The sequence below is a fragment of the Hyperolius riggenbachi genome, chromosome 7, assembly GCF_040937935.1.
Source record: "Hyperolius riggenbachi isolate aHypRig1 chromosome 7, aHypRig1.pri, whole genome shotgun sequence".
Lineage (NCBI taxonomy): Eukaryota > Metazoa > Chordata > Amphibia > Anura > Hyperoliidae > Hyperolius > Hyperolius riggenbachi.
The window spans coordinates 307,804,263-307,816,856 of NC_090652.1; the positions used below are offsets into that span (position 1 = coordinate 307,804,263).

Below are 12,594 nucleotides of genomic sequence, written 5' to 3' on the forward strand. Positions count from 1 at the left end.
TGTACCACATGGGCACTGCCCATCAACCCAAAGAAGACAAAAGTGATGGTGTTCCAGAGGAAGAATGGAAATAAAACCCCTACCTCCTCATTTATATTAAATGGCTCCCCACTGGTGTCCACTAACAGCTACACCTACCTGGGGCTGGAGATCAACCAATCAGGAAGCTTTAAACCAGCAGTACAGGCCCTGAAAGACAAAGCCCGCAGAACATTTTATGCCATCAGAAGACAGCTTTACCACCTAAAACCACCAGTGAGAGTGTGGGCAAAGATATTCGACAGCATCATCACCCCAATCCTGCTCTATAGCAGTGAGGTATGGGGCCCGGTCACCTACCCTGACCAATCAAAATGGGACTCCAGCCCAACAGAAATCTTCCATCTAGAGTTCTGCAAGTATCTCCTCCAAGTCCATCGAAGCACTTCAAACTCAGCTTGCCGGGCAGAGCTAGGCAGGTTCCCACTATGGCTTACTATCCAGCAGAGGGCACTCTCATACTGGGTGCATATACAGAGCAGCAACCCCAGCACTTACCACCATAAAGCCTCACTGAGCCAGGGGGGCGAGGCCATACCACGCGCTCTCAAGCAAAGCATCAGCAGCCAGCCCAGCCAAGGCCACCAACACAGGCTGACAAAAGCCCAAATAAAACAGACTATAGAAAGCTGCAAGGAACGATACATAGAGGAATGGAGAAGTGACATAAAGAATTCCAAGAAACTCGCTGTCTATCAATCACTACAGAGGGAGTACACAATGGCTCCATATCTGGGGAGGCTACATCACCACAAAGACAGACAGGTCTTGAGTTTGTACCGTCTGAGTGCCCACAGCCTGGAGATAGAGACAGGGCGGCACAGACAGACATGGAAGCCTCGGGAGGAGAGACTGTGCAGACAATGCGACCAGGAGGTCTTGGAGGATGAGGCCCACTTCCTGCTACACTGCAGCAAATACGCACCTGTGAGGACCGCCCACTTCCAGAGACTCTCCGCCCACATCCAGGATTTTACCTCCACAGATGAGGAGCGGAAACTCTACATCCTACTGGGGGAGGAGGAAACAACCGTGCAAATAGCTGCCCGATATGTCACAGCCTGCCACCAACTGAGAGGAACATGATACCACATGGACTGTATTCCCCCCCAATACCCCCCTATGGACTGTATATCCCAGTCCCCCATGCTGCCCCTTACATCATCCACACACCTATGGACTATATACCCCAACTCCCTATATCCTTCCCTATTCCCACAACCCCCCCCCCCCCCCCCATGTTAATGTTTTGTCTTGTTTTGCTTTGGCAATGCTAAATGTATTTGGTCCTGCCAATAAAGCTTTTTTGGATTTGGATTTGGATTTGGATTTGGATAGTGAGATAGGGGAAGGAGCACAGGGAGAGGAAGAGAGAAAGAGAGAGAGGGGAGGGAAGACGAGGAAAGGGGAAGGAGTAAAAGGGAGAGGGAAAGAGAGGGAAAGAGAGAGAGAGAGGGTGGGGGAGTGGACAGAGAGCAGGACAGGGAAAGGAGTACAGGGAGAAGGAAAGAGAGGGAGAGAAAGAGAGAGGTGGGAGAACAGAGAGCAGGAGAGGGGAAGAAGTAAAAAGGAGAGAAACCGTCAATGATCAATTCACCATTACTATCATACGTTTTTCCTAGGTGATATTTCCACACCTTACCAATGAAACACCCTTTGGAGCAGGATTGTCAGCCATAAAATCATATTCCAATTACCCACTGCTCTGTGTTTATTTACAAATTTACATCCTGACCGTGCATTGCAAACACTCCAATATAATCATAAATGTAAAATAGGCAACCACTGTATAGGCAGGTGAGGAGATTAGATCTGTCCCCACTCAGGATTAAGAAGTCGCTCTCTGTAGATGAGAAAAAGGGGGTAACACCCCTCCACCAGGGGTGGACACGGTATAGCAGTAGGAGAACAGAGGTGCCAGCAGGATAAAAATGGATAAAACCTTTAAAATTTGCTGGGAGGAAGTGGTGGTCTTACCTCCATAAAGCAGACACGAAAGACTGTCTGAATAGTAGCAATCACATTTATTATATAGTACCCCAAAAAGTGCAGTTCAACGCGTTTCACAGGCCAAGACTTCTTCATCAGGCAATAAACGTGGGGACAAAACAGAATTTCGGCAATAAGCAGGTGTAGCGCCTCAGTGGGAGGTAAGTCCACTACTACCTCCCCTTTTGAACTGTTTTTATTGTACTTTATGGTGCCTTTGTATCACCTGTTCTAACATTGTTTCCAGTAACATCAGTAGGCAGTAGCAAAGTCAGTGGTAAGATACAAGACAGAACCAGGCAATTGGTACAGTCAGAAGGTGACAGGTACAAGAATACAGGAAAATGTTTGTCCAGGCATCAGTGGCACACAGTCCTGTTTCCAATGTTATTTAGATAAGTCTTAACTAACATGGTAACCTTATATAGGAGGGTTGTAGTTGTGCTGTACAATACATTTTACAGTCTAACGAGAAAACAGCTGCTGGTGTGGAGGTAGAAGTCTTACAGCAATCCAAGCAGCTGATACCACCCACAGGTGAACGTGGAGTTGCAAGTTTGTTCAAAATCAGAAGATAGACAACACTTGCTGGTGGGCAGGGAATGTTCAGTCCAGGCAGCTTACTGCCACTAGCAGGGCCGGATAAGGACATTTTACCGACCAAGGCCCACTGTCACCAACCCTGACTCTCCCCTTCTCGCTCCAGACCTGTGCACCACCTGTCCTGTGTGCTCCCACTGTACAGTTTGTTCCCCTGGTCCTGTGCTCTCATCTTGTGCCCCCCCCCCATCCTGTGATCTTCCTTGGTCCTGTGCTCCCCCATTCTGGGCTGTGCTTGGGGAGGTGGGGCACAGCACAGGTTGCGGGCAACACAGAACCAGTGCTCCAATGCTCACCCCAGAGCAGCTGCAGACTGGGTTCGTGACTGCTGTGGTTTACATGTTTGGCAGTTTAACTGCCTTAGTGTGCCAGCCCGCTGCCCGCCCCTTGCTTCCAGGCGCCCTAGGCCATGGCCTTTTTGGCCTTGCCTCAAATCCGGCCATGGCCACCAGCAGATTAAACCGTATTACATGATTCCTCATCGGAGTGCAGAATGATAACTCACTGTCATCTCCCCCTATACTATCCCAGGCTGGGGGAGGAGCTTTGTCCATACTGTAACGTACAACTGCAAAGGTATGAAAAGCAAGGGCACAGAGCGGGGAAGGTGGGACTGTGCTGTACGGCTGGCCTGTCCGAATCTCAGGACTGCCTGAACGATGACGCCCGTTTTAATGGCAGACGGGGCGTAGCAATAGAGGTTGCAGAGGTTGCGACCGCATCGGGGCCCTTGGGCCAGAGGGGCCCGGAAGGGCCCTCCCTCAACTACAATATTAGCTCTCTATTGGTCCTCCGTTCAAACTAATCACTTCTATAGATACTTTGAATAGTGGTAATCATTAACAAACTGTTCCCCGTCCCTGTTTTGCACCTCTGAAACTGTAGTTGCCATTGGCAGGTTTTGGTGCGCCGTATCAATTGTTATGTATAGAGTGCATGGGGGGCCCCATTTTAAAACTTGCATTGGGGCCCACAGCTCCTTAGTGACGCCACTGATGGCAGATGAACCATTTTATAGATTCTGAATTTGGCTGTCTGCCTGACGTTCAACTTTATAATTACCAGATGCAACATCCCTGAAGATATTTGATAATGCCATTAAAAGTCAAAGAAGCTTTTAGCAGCAAATCTAAACTCTTGTTGCTATGGTATTTCTACATCAAAGGATGTTTCCCCTGTTGACTAAATATGTGTTTTATTCACTTAAGGCACACACAAAAAAAGTTCCCGTTTTCAGAGAGTTCTTTCTTCTGTGAATTCAGCATGCTGAATAGCTGCGTACGGAAGCAGAAGCCTCTCCACTTTCAGAAAAGTAATTAATGGGTACTTCCGTCGTTTAAAGCAAAGTTTTCAAAAAGTTTATCGCTAGGAAAAAAACCTTCTCTGTTTACCTTTTTCTCAATGCTGAACAATCAGGCACCTTTCATAAGAGGACAATGATAAAGGAAAGAGCGCCCGCGGTTAAGTGTGATTATTTCATGTCATTTGGAGAAATGCTTTTTACAAGCTGAACGAGAGCAGAGACACATCTATTGTGTGTAGCCGGCTGCATGTAACAACTTCATACGTGATTGGATCTAAGTAAAATATTACAGTAAATCAGAACCGCAGGCTGCCTGTTAATAGTAACAAAAAGAAATACTATCTTGTTTTCACAAACAATCAAACAAAATAAAACGTTTAAAATGATTTATATATGTTAAAAAGCACTATCGGAGGTGCGCGGTAAGGCCGGAATATGGAAAAACACTTAAAATCAGTTGAAAGGCGAGAGGCAGTGTTGGTTTTACATTTAGTGAACAAATAGGCCAGTATTTATTCTATTTTTTGGACTATAAGACACACTTTTTCTCCCTCAAAAGTGTAAGGGGAAGTCAGTTATGGTGCGAATGTGTGAGTGCGATGCAAAAGCCGTTATCTGTCCAGGCACAGCTATTGCCCACCTGTGCAGGGCTGGTTTAAGGTCCAGTGGGGCACTAGGCCAAAGGGCAAAGGTAACACCCCCCCCTCCCGTGAACTGGCTGCCATCTCCCAAATCTCCCTCCTTAACACCTATGTGCTCCCCAGGGTCCCTGCACAATACTAGCATTGTAACTTAACTTTCCCAGTGGCCTGTGTGCTGCTCCTGTCTCCTTCCCTCTGTTTGTCTTACTTGTAGCACTGACCCTGGACCTGGGAACCCTAGAGATGAGTGCATACGTCCTTCTTCCGGAGCAGTGTAAGGCCTGGTGCCCACCAAGAACATTTTTGAGCACTTTTAAAAACGTCATCGCTTTGCAAAGCGCTTGGCTAATTGAATGGGATGGAGCACATCAGAGCGATGAGCTTTTTTCCCAAACACAAATGCGGGTCCTGCGGCATGTTTGCTGATTTCTGAGGCAATTCAGCCTCAATGTTAAGTATAGGAAAGTGTAAAATCACTCTGAAAAGCGCTAGATCAGAGCGATTTTCGAAGCGTCTTTGTTACAGAAGCTGTTCCGTTACAGCTCTACTGTAAGAAAAAATAACACTACACCAAAATGCTCCAAAAATCGCTAGGCATGATTAGAAAATCGCTAGGCACATGCCTAGAATCGCCTAGGAAAATCACTTCAAAAACCGCTAAGTATTTGCGATTACGCTAGCGCTTTTTGGTGTGCACTGGCCTTTAGAAGGTGATATCCCCGGGCTCCCAGAAATATTGCTCCCGTGGCAAGACGCAAGAGATCAAGTGTTGCCCCTCCCCCTGCATACGCCGCTCAAGGTCTTCTCGTCCTCTGTTATTACTCGTTCATTTCCTCCTTAAAGAGACTCTGTAACAACAAAAACCTCCCCTGGGGGGTACTCACCTCGGGTGGGGGAAGCCTCCGGATCCTAATGAGGCTTCCCACGCCGTCCTCTGTCCCACGGGGGTCTCGCTGCAGCCCTCCGAACAGCCGGCGACAGAGCCGACTGTAGCTTCAATATTTACCTTTGCTGGCTCCAGCGGGGGCGCTGTTGCGGCTTTCGGCACGGAAATAGACGGAAATACCCGATCTCCGTCGGGTCCGCTCTACTGCGCAGGCGCCGGAAACTTGCGCCTGTGCAGTAGAGCAGACCCGACGGCGATCGGGTATTTCCGCCTACTTCGGAGCCGACAGCCGTCAGAGCGCCTGCGCAGGAGCCAGGAAGATAAATATTACGTCACCGCTGCACGGAGGGCTGCAGCGAGACCCCTGATGGATGGAGGACAGCGTGGGAAGCCTCATTAGGATCCGGAGGCTTCCCCCACCCGAGGTGAGTACCCCCCAGGGGACGTTTTGTCGTTACAGTTCCTCTTTAAGTCGCCATTCCCCTTCCCTATGGTTCAGAATCCTCTGAGGGCTCCTTTCTTCCTGGTTACTGTGGTTACTGTGGGATCCCGGCTCGTGAACTCAGAATTTGTATGAAATCCTACTGTCTTGGTTTATTAGACAGGAAAAATAGGATAAATAACAAAATAAAAACAAAAGTCATATGCAAGAAAATAACAAAGTTTAAAGTTTACCAGAGACATGAAAGGCTAAGGATTTGATACTTACCTGGGGCTTCCTCCAGCCCCATAAACTCGTCCCACGCCGTCCTCCGATGCCGTTCAGCCACGATCAGCCCCGGTAACAGGCTCAGTCGGGTCCAGTCTGGCTCTTCTGCGCATGCGTGGACCTCTCTCTTGGGACGAGCTTATGGGGCTGGAGGAAGCCCCGGGGAAGTATCAAATCTTTAGCCTTTCTCGTCTCTGGTTTACTTTCAATTTTAATAACTTCTGTAAGAAACTTTTTAGTCCCATTTCCATTCCTCGGATGTGGCTTCCTGGGCAGCCCATCTCCCCGCCATCCCGCCGCATGTTTATGTCTTCATGCATTTAAAATACTCATTGAGGAAAATAACAAAATACTTACAGTTGGCAAAATTCATGAAACCATTTAAATGCAGCAGATAAGGAACAGCGGCCTGACTCTGTACATTCTGCATTCTGATCATCTTTTGTGGAATTGGTTCTGCATAACGTTACGATGACAGTGCGGCGCTGGGTTCATCATAGAGACATGGTTTGGCTGAAAAATACATTTGCCCATCAATTCAACAAATATTAAAATCAAAACAAAACAAAAAGCGCCCTATCCCTCACAAACCTCATGTGATCCATTCCAGAGGGAAAAAAAATCGTGAGAAGAAGACGTGGTAAAAATTGAATTCCTTCTTTCCTCCATTTTATATACAGTATACAAACTTTAAAAAATAATGTTGCCCAGCCACACACAGAACTTTACGTCAAAGTTCTCTTCACTTTGGCTTTGTTTCACATCATGGTTTGGATAAAAAATAAAAAATATTATCTAATTTAAAGCCCAGTCCTTTTTTTGTATCGGTGGGGGGGACTTTCTCTTCTTTATTTACTCACTAATTACTTAATTGAAAGTCAATCTAATCAATCATCATGCAGCCCAATGTTATCAGTTAGCTTCACTGATTTGTAAATATGCCATCAAATTACATTACAGCAGTTGTATGCTGTTTTATATTGCTTTTTTAATTTTGAATTTTATCCCAACTTAAGGGCCGGTTCACACTTGCGGTTCCCTGCCAAACGGACCAGATGACCTGACCGGATCCGGACCGGATCGGAACCGTACGGTTCTGATCCGGATCCGACCTGGATCCGGTCAGGTTGCATCAGGTGTTCATCAGGATGCGATCCGGATCCGTTTGGCAAAAGATAGTAGAAACCGAATAAAAATGTTGGGATCTGGGAGGTCAGCAGAAGGTGGACCTGTGGAATCAGGCCCTCCGCTGTTTAGCACTCACCTCCACCTCCGACATACTGCCAACATCTCCAGCACGTTTAAAGTCACTGCTGCTCCACTCCAAAATGCTTGCCCATGTGTCCCCATCCAAAATCGCCGCTACAATACGCATAGGAAGTGGGGTAGAACATCCGGATTTTTAGCCAGTGTGTTGTGCGCTCTCCGGTTCTCATTGGTTTGTATTGGCCGGATGGTGCAGTCCGGCTCCGCTCCGGATACGGCTGCCGGAGGAGCCGGACCAAAAAATAGCGCATGTTGGGTCTTATGCCGGAGTCCGGATCCGGTCCGGATCCGGTCCGGACGAAACGGACGCATGTGAACGGACACTTAGGCTTTCATTGCTATGCCGTGCGTCCGTTCCGTCCGTTCTGCATGCGGTCAGGCTCCGGCACGGCGATTCCGGATGGCGACCGCTAATGTGAACCGGGTCTAAGAGATACATGCGGCAAGCTGAAAAAGAAAAGTCTTTCTCACCTGGGTCTTCTTATAGCCTTTAGAAGTCTATCAGGTCCCATACCGAAGTTTCGTTCTGCTCCAGGCTGCTGCTGTCCCCTCTGTAAGATCATGACCCTTGGCCGGGTCGTGGTCTTTTGCACACGCGCAGGTACGCCATGCAACCTTCAAGATCATGCTCCTAAAGCCATGAGTGCTCTGCATTTGCGTAGTGAACTGTGCCAAAGTTCTGCTCCTCTCCAGGCCACTGTTTTCCCCTCTGTAAGATCATGACCCTCAGCCGGGTCATGGTCTTCTGTACATGCGCAGGTGATCATGTTCCCATGGCTGAGGGTGCTCTGCGCTTGCACAGTAACCTGTGCAAGTGCAGAGTGCTCCCGGCCAAGAGAGAATGATCACAAGAAGCAAGTGGTGTGCACATGCGCAGAGCGCCATGACCCAGCTGAGGGTCGTTATCTTATGGAGGGACAATGATTAGGGGACAATGATGGCCTGGAGCAGAGCAGAGCTTACACATCTGTTCACGGGTCCTTCTTTTAGGTTCCACTGATAGGAACAGCATAGGTAACTTACCCACCTTACCACTGTGTCTGTCAGCCTAGAATAGGTCATGATTGACAGTGACTGGTATGTAAATTAGCTATCGACAGGGTTCAGTACCTAAAGAAGGTCAGACTAGGTTGGCCTATCCTCTGTTATGATCTCAATACTCTGTATATGATTTAGTGCTGTTGATCTTGATATTCATGTTTTTGTATTTTCCCATTATCTCAGATTTACTGGCTCTACTGAAATGTTGCATTATTGTATTTGCTTATTTGTCTATAAATACAATTGGATTATAATGAAAAAGAAGCTTGCCTCAAGTATCCTGTAACTATCTGTCTATTTTTGAGTTTCCGTGATGAAATGTGACACCTTATGATAACTTAATTCTCTGTTATGCTGGGATTACACCATACAATTTTCTGTTAGATTTTTCTGTTAGATACTAAAGTTCAACATGTTGGAAATGTATCTATCTTACCATCTATCTGCCGAGCAATTAGGCATTGTTCTACTCAGCAGGAGATAAACAAAAGACAATGGCCTCAATTCACTAAGCTTATCTCCTGTCTTTAATAACGTTTCTAGAGTTATCACCATGGTGACAAGGCATGTCGTATTCAGGAAACATTTTACCTCAGGCAAACCTAAAGTTAACTCTTCTGTCTTTAAAGAGGAGCTGTTAGGTATAAGGTCTCAGAAAAAATAAACACATATATCAGTAGCTAAAGATTGGCTGTACTTACATTACATATGCATTTCACTGTCCACGTTTGGATTTCACAGAATTTGTATATAGTATATGCAGAGATAGATGCTCCTGACAGCTCATGGCAGGCTCCATGTTTGTGAAGCCAAATGTGTCGTCATGTCCTGCCTGATTCCTGATCACAGATAAGCTCGTTCTTGAACAACACGGTGTGCAGTGAATATTAATGAGCCATGTGGCTAGGAACAATAGCTGACTCCTGCAGAGTACTCTGCCCGAGATTTATCAGTGCTACGCGCTGGAAGGATTACAAGCTTCTGTAACGTCTCATTAGCAGCCGAGGGGAGGGCCCCAGAATGCTTTGCAGTTTAGCTGCGGCTTGCTTCTTTATGGGTCTATAACAGCCTTTAAGATAAGCACACATCAAAGGTAACTGAGATGTTTATCTTCACTAATGGCTTTTGAGCTTCCTTCTAAACTGTTTAACACAGGAGAATAGAGGTTTAAATTAGCTTCTGCAGCCTGACAGTTACTCTTTAAGTTAACTCTTCAATCCTTAAAATAACTCCAGAGTTAGACAGGCTGTTAATTAACTGCGTGTGAAAATAACTACAGAGGAGGTATATTAACTACAGAGGAGGTAAATTAACTACAGAAGAGGTAACTTAAGAAATGAAGAGATAAAATAACTCTCTCACTGTGTGGAGGTAAGTTTTCTCTTGCCTTATTATCTCCAGCATGATCTTAGTGAATTGAGGCCAATGCACCAGAGATAATGACCATTCTCTACAGAAAATAATCTAATTATGCATTCTAACAGAAAATCTAACAGAAGAATCTAACAGAAAAATCTAACAGAAAATTGTATGGTGTAATCCAAGCATAAAACAATGTCCTCAATTCACTAAGCTTATCTCCTGTCTTTAATAACGTTTCTAGAGTTGTTACCATGGTGATAAGGCATGTAGTATTCAGGAAACATTCTACCTCAGGCAAACCTAAAGTTAACTCTTCTGTCTTTAAGTTAACTCTCCAATCCTTAAAATAACTCTAGAGTTAAAGACAGGCTGTTCATTAACTGTGTGTGAAAATAACTACAGAGGAGGTAAATTAACTACAGAAGAGGTAACTTAAGGAATGAAGAGATAAAATAACTCTCTCACTGTGTGGAGGTAAGTTTTCTCTTGCCTTATTATCTCCAGCATGATCTTAGTGAATTGAGGCCAATCTCCGGACTGCCGATGATAATAATCTTAGTATCTCCGCTTATTAGGTTTTGAGCAAACCGAATAACTTTTAAATTCGGAGTAACATTTGGATTCTCTGGCAGGGCAGTCAAAGATGAGGAGTTTTCTGAAATGTTTGCGTTCTCTGCAGCTTTTTATATATTCTAACAAAAGCATAATCATAATTTTGAGCATGTATAGTTATTGTGTTAACATTTCAACAATGTGCCACGTTGCGATCCCAGAGGTCTTCATCCATCTCTCCTCTTGGTTTTCTGTCTTCATTTATTTACCACTCAAAAAAATCCGAGCATATGAAAACTAGCATACTATTTCTAAATATTTATTGCTGCCAAAGCTATTTTTCCTTTTTCCGCCTCGGCCTTATTTTATAGGATGCCCTAGGTTTATTATTATACCGTATAAATTGCTGGGCTCATCTAGTTAACTTCTGAAAACAAAACTCTCTAGGAATCCTGATGAGAATATTTTGTACTAGAAACAGGATTCTCGACAAAAGAATCTAATTTCATCTTTATAATACTTTTGTGTCCTATCATGTTCAACATAAGCAAATTACAATTTCCCAGTGACAAATTATCTCATGCTAGTTCTGTGGCGTAGCATACTGAATATAAGCAAATTACAAACACGCGCAGACTTATTAATTGAAGCCAGAAATGTACCATAATGAAGCCCATATAAAACGTTTGCATCTTCATGGATTTTTATCCCTAGATAATTATTATGATCCTGTTGCAATTGAAAATTTTGAAAGGAGTCCAGGGGTTTTTTGTTTGTTTGTTTGTTTGTTTGTTTTTGTCTCTTGTTTGTAGCGTATATTTCTTTCTGTCATAAAAGAATATGGGACTAGTCCATCTCTTCATAAGGGGTTCTTAGAATTTTTTCTTTCTTTCTTTCTTTCTTTCTTTCTTTCTTTCTTTCTTTCTTTCTTTCTTTCTTTCTTTCTTTCTTTCTTTCTTTCTTTCTTTCTTTCTTTCCAAAAGCACTCCCTAGAAAAGGCCTGTACTATGGTGCTAGAAAGCCAGTGTCCTTCTGTGCAGACTATTCTGGCAGATGGAGCATTGTCCATGGAGTGCTTTTGAAATTGAAGGAATTCTTGAGAAACATCCATGAGGAGATGGATTAGTCCACAATCTGTCAGATCTGTCATATCACTATTCATTACTATACATATTCATAATCAGCTAATTAAGATTATGCAAAATTTTGAACACATTTTTGCATTTACACCATTACATGATTACGATTTGTAAATTCAGTTGGCTTCGTATAATCATTCATTATTTTATGTAATTTTTGCTGACTTTGGTGGTGAGTAGCGAAGCCCCCATACATGCTATTGTCACCAAACTTGCTACCTAGCTTACGGAGAATAGTGGGTACGAGTCAAAAAACACATTTCTCAAAAAGACCTTGTAGTTTTTGAGAAAATCCATTCTAAAAATGCAAAGCAAAAAATGTTTTTTAAACTCAGAGAAATGACAGTTTAAAAAACATTTTTTGCTTTGCATTTTTAGAATGGATTTTCTCAAAAACTACAAGGTCTTTTTTGAAAAAAGAAAAAAAGGGCCTTATACCCACTATTCTCCTTAACATATATAGCAATTTTGGTTGCAATAGCATGTATTGGGGCTTTGCTACTAACCACTAAATTATGCAAAAACTAAGTGAAAATTTACACAAAATTACGAATGATTACAATTACAGACAAAATTAACCACTTCACCCCAAAGAGGTTTTTACCCTAATGGATAAGAGTGATTTTCACCTTTCAGTGCTCATCTCTTTCATTTGCCAATAGCGTAATCACTACTTATCACAATGAAATTATCTATATCTTGTTTTTTTCACCACCAATTGGGCTTTTTGGGGTTGATATTTGTTTTCATTAATAACTTCATTTTCTATGCATTTTAAAGGGGAAAACAAGGAAAAAATGAAAAAATACACAATTTCACAATTTCCTCCCCTATATTTTTAATATAAACACTGCTACTGTACATAAAACCCACACATTTTATCTTCCTATTTGTCCTGGTTATAACAAGATTTTAATTATGTCCCTAGTACAAAGTATGGTGACAATAAAGTATTTGGAAATAAAGGTGTATTTTTTTGTTTTTGGTGGGTTTCTTCACTATTTTCACGTGCACGTGTACAGGAATGCACGCACACGCGGGAGCACGCACGCGATCGCGCACAGCAG

The 12,594-nt window shown here is 43.9% G+C and overlaps 1 long non-coding RNA gene across 1 annotated transcript in view; it reads left to right on the forward strand.

Moving 5' to 3' along the window:
- Positions 1 to 3,039: 3,039 nt before the first annotated feature.
- The window catches only part of LOC137525200 (uncharacterized), a 95,193-nt gene continuing 85,638 nt past the window's right edge, over positions 3,040 to 12,594 (forward strand). Inside the window, exon 1 of the long non-coding RNA XR_011022891.1 lies at positions 3,040 to 3,204. This is a non-coding gene — a long non-coding RNA (uncharacterized lncRNA). The remainder of the gene's footprint in view (positions 3,205 to 12,594) is intronic.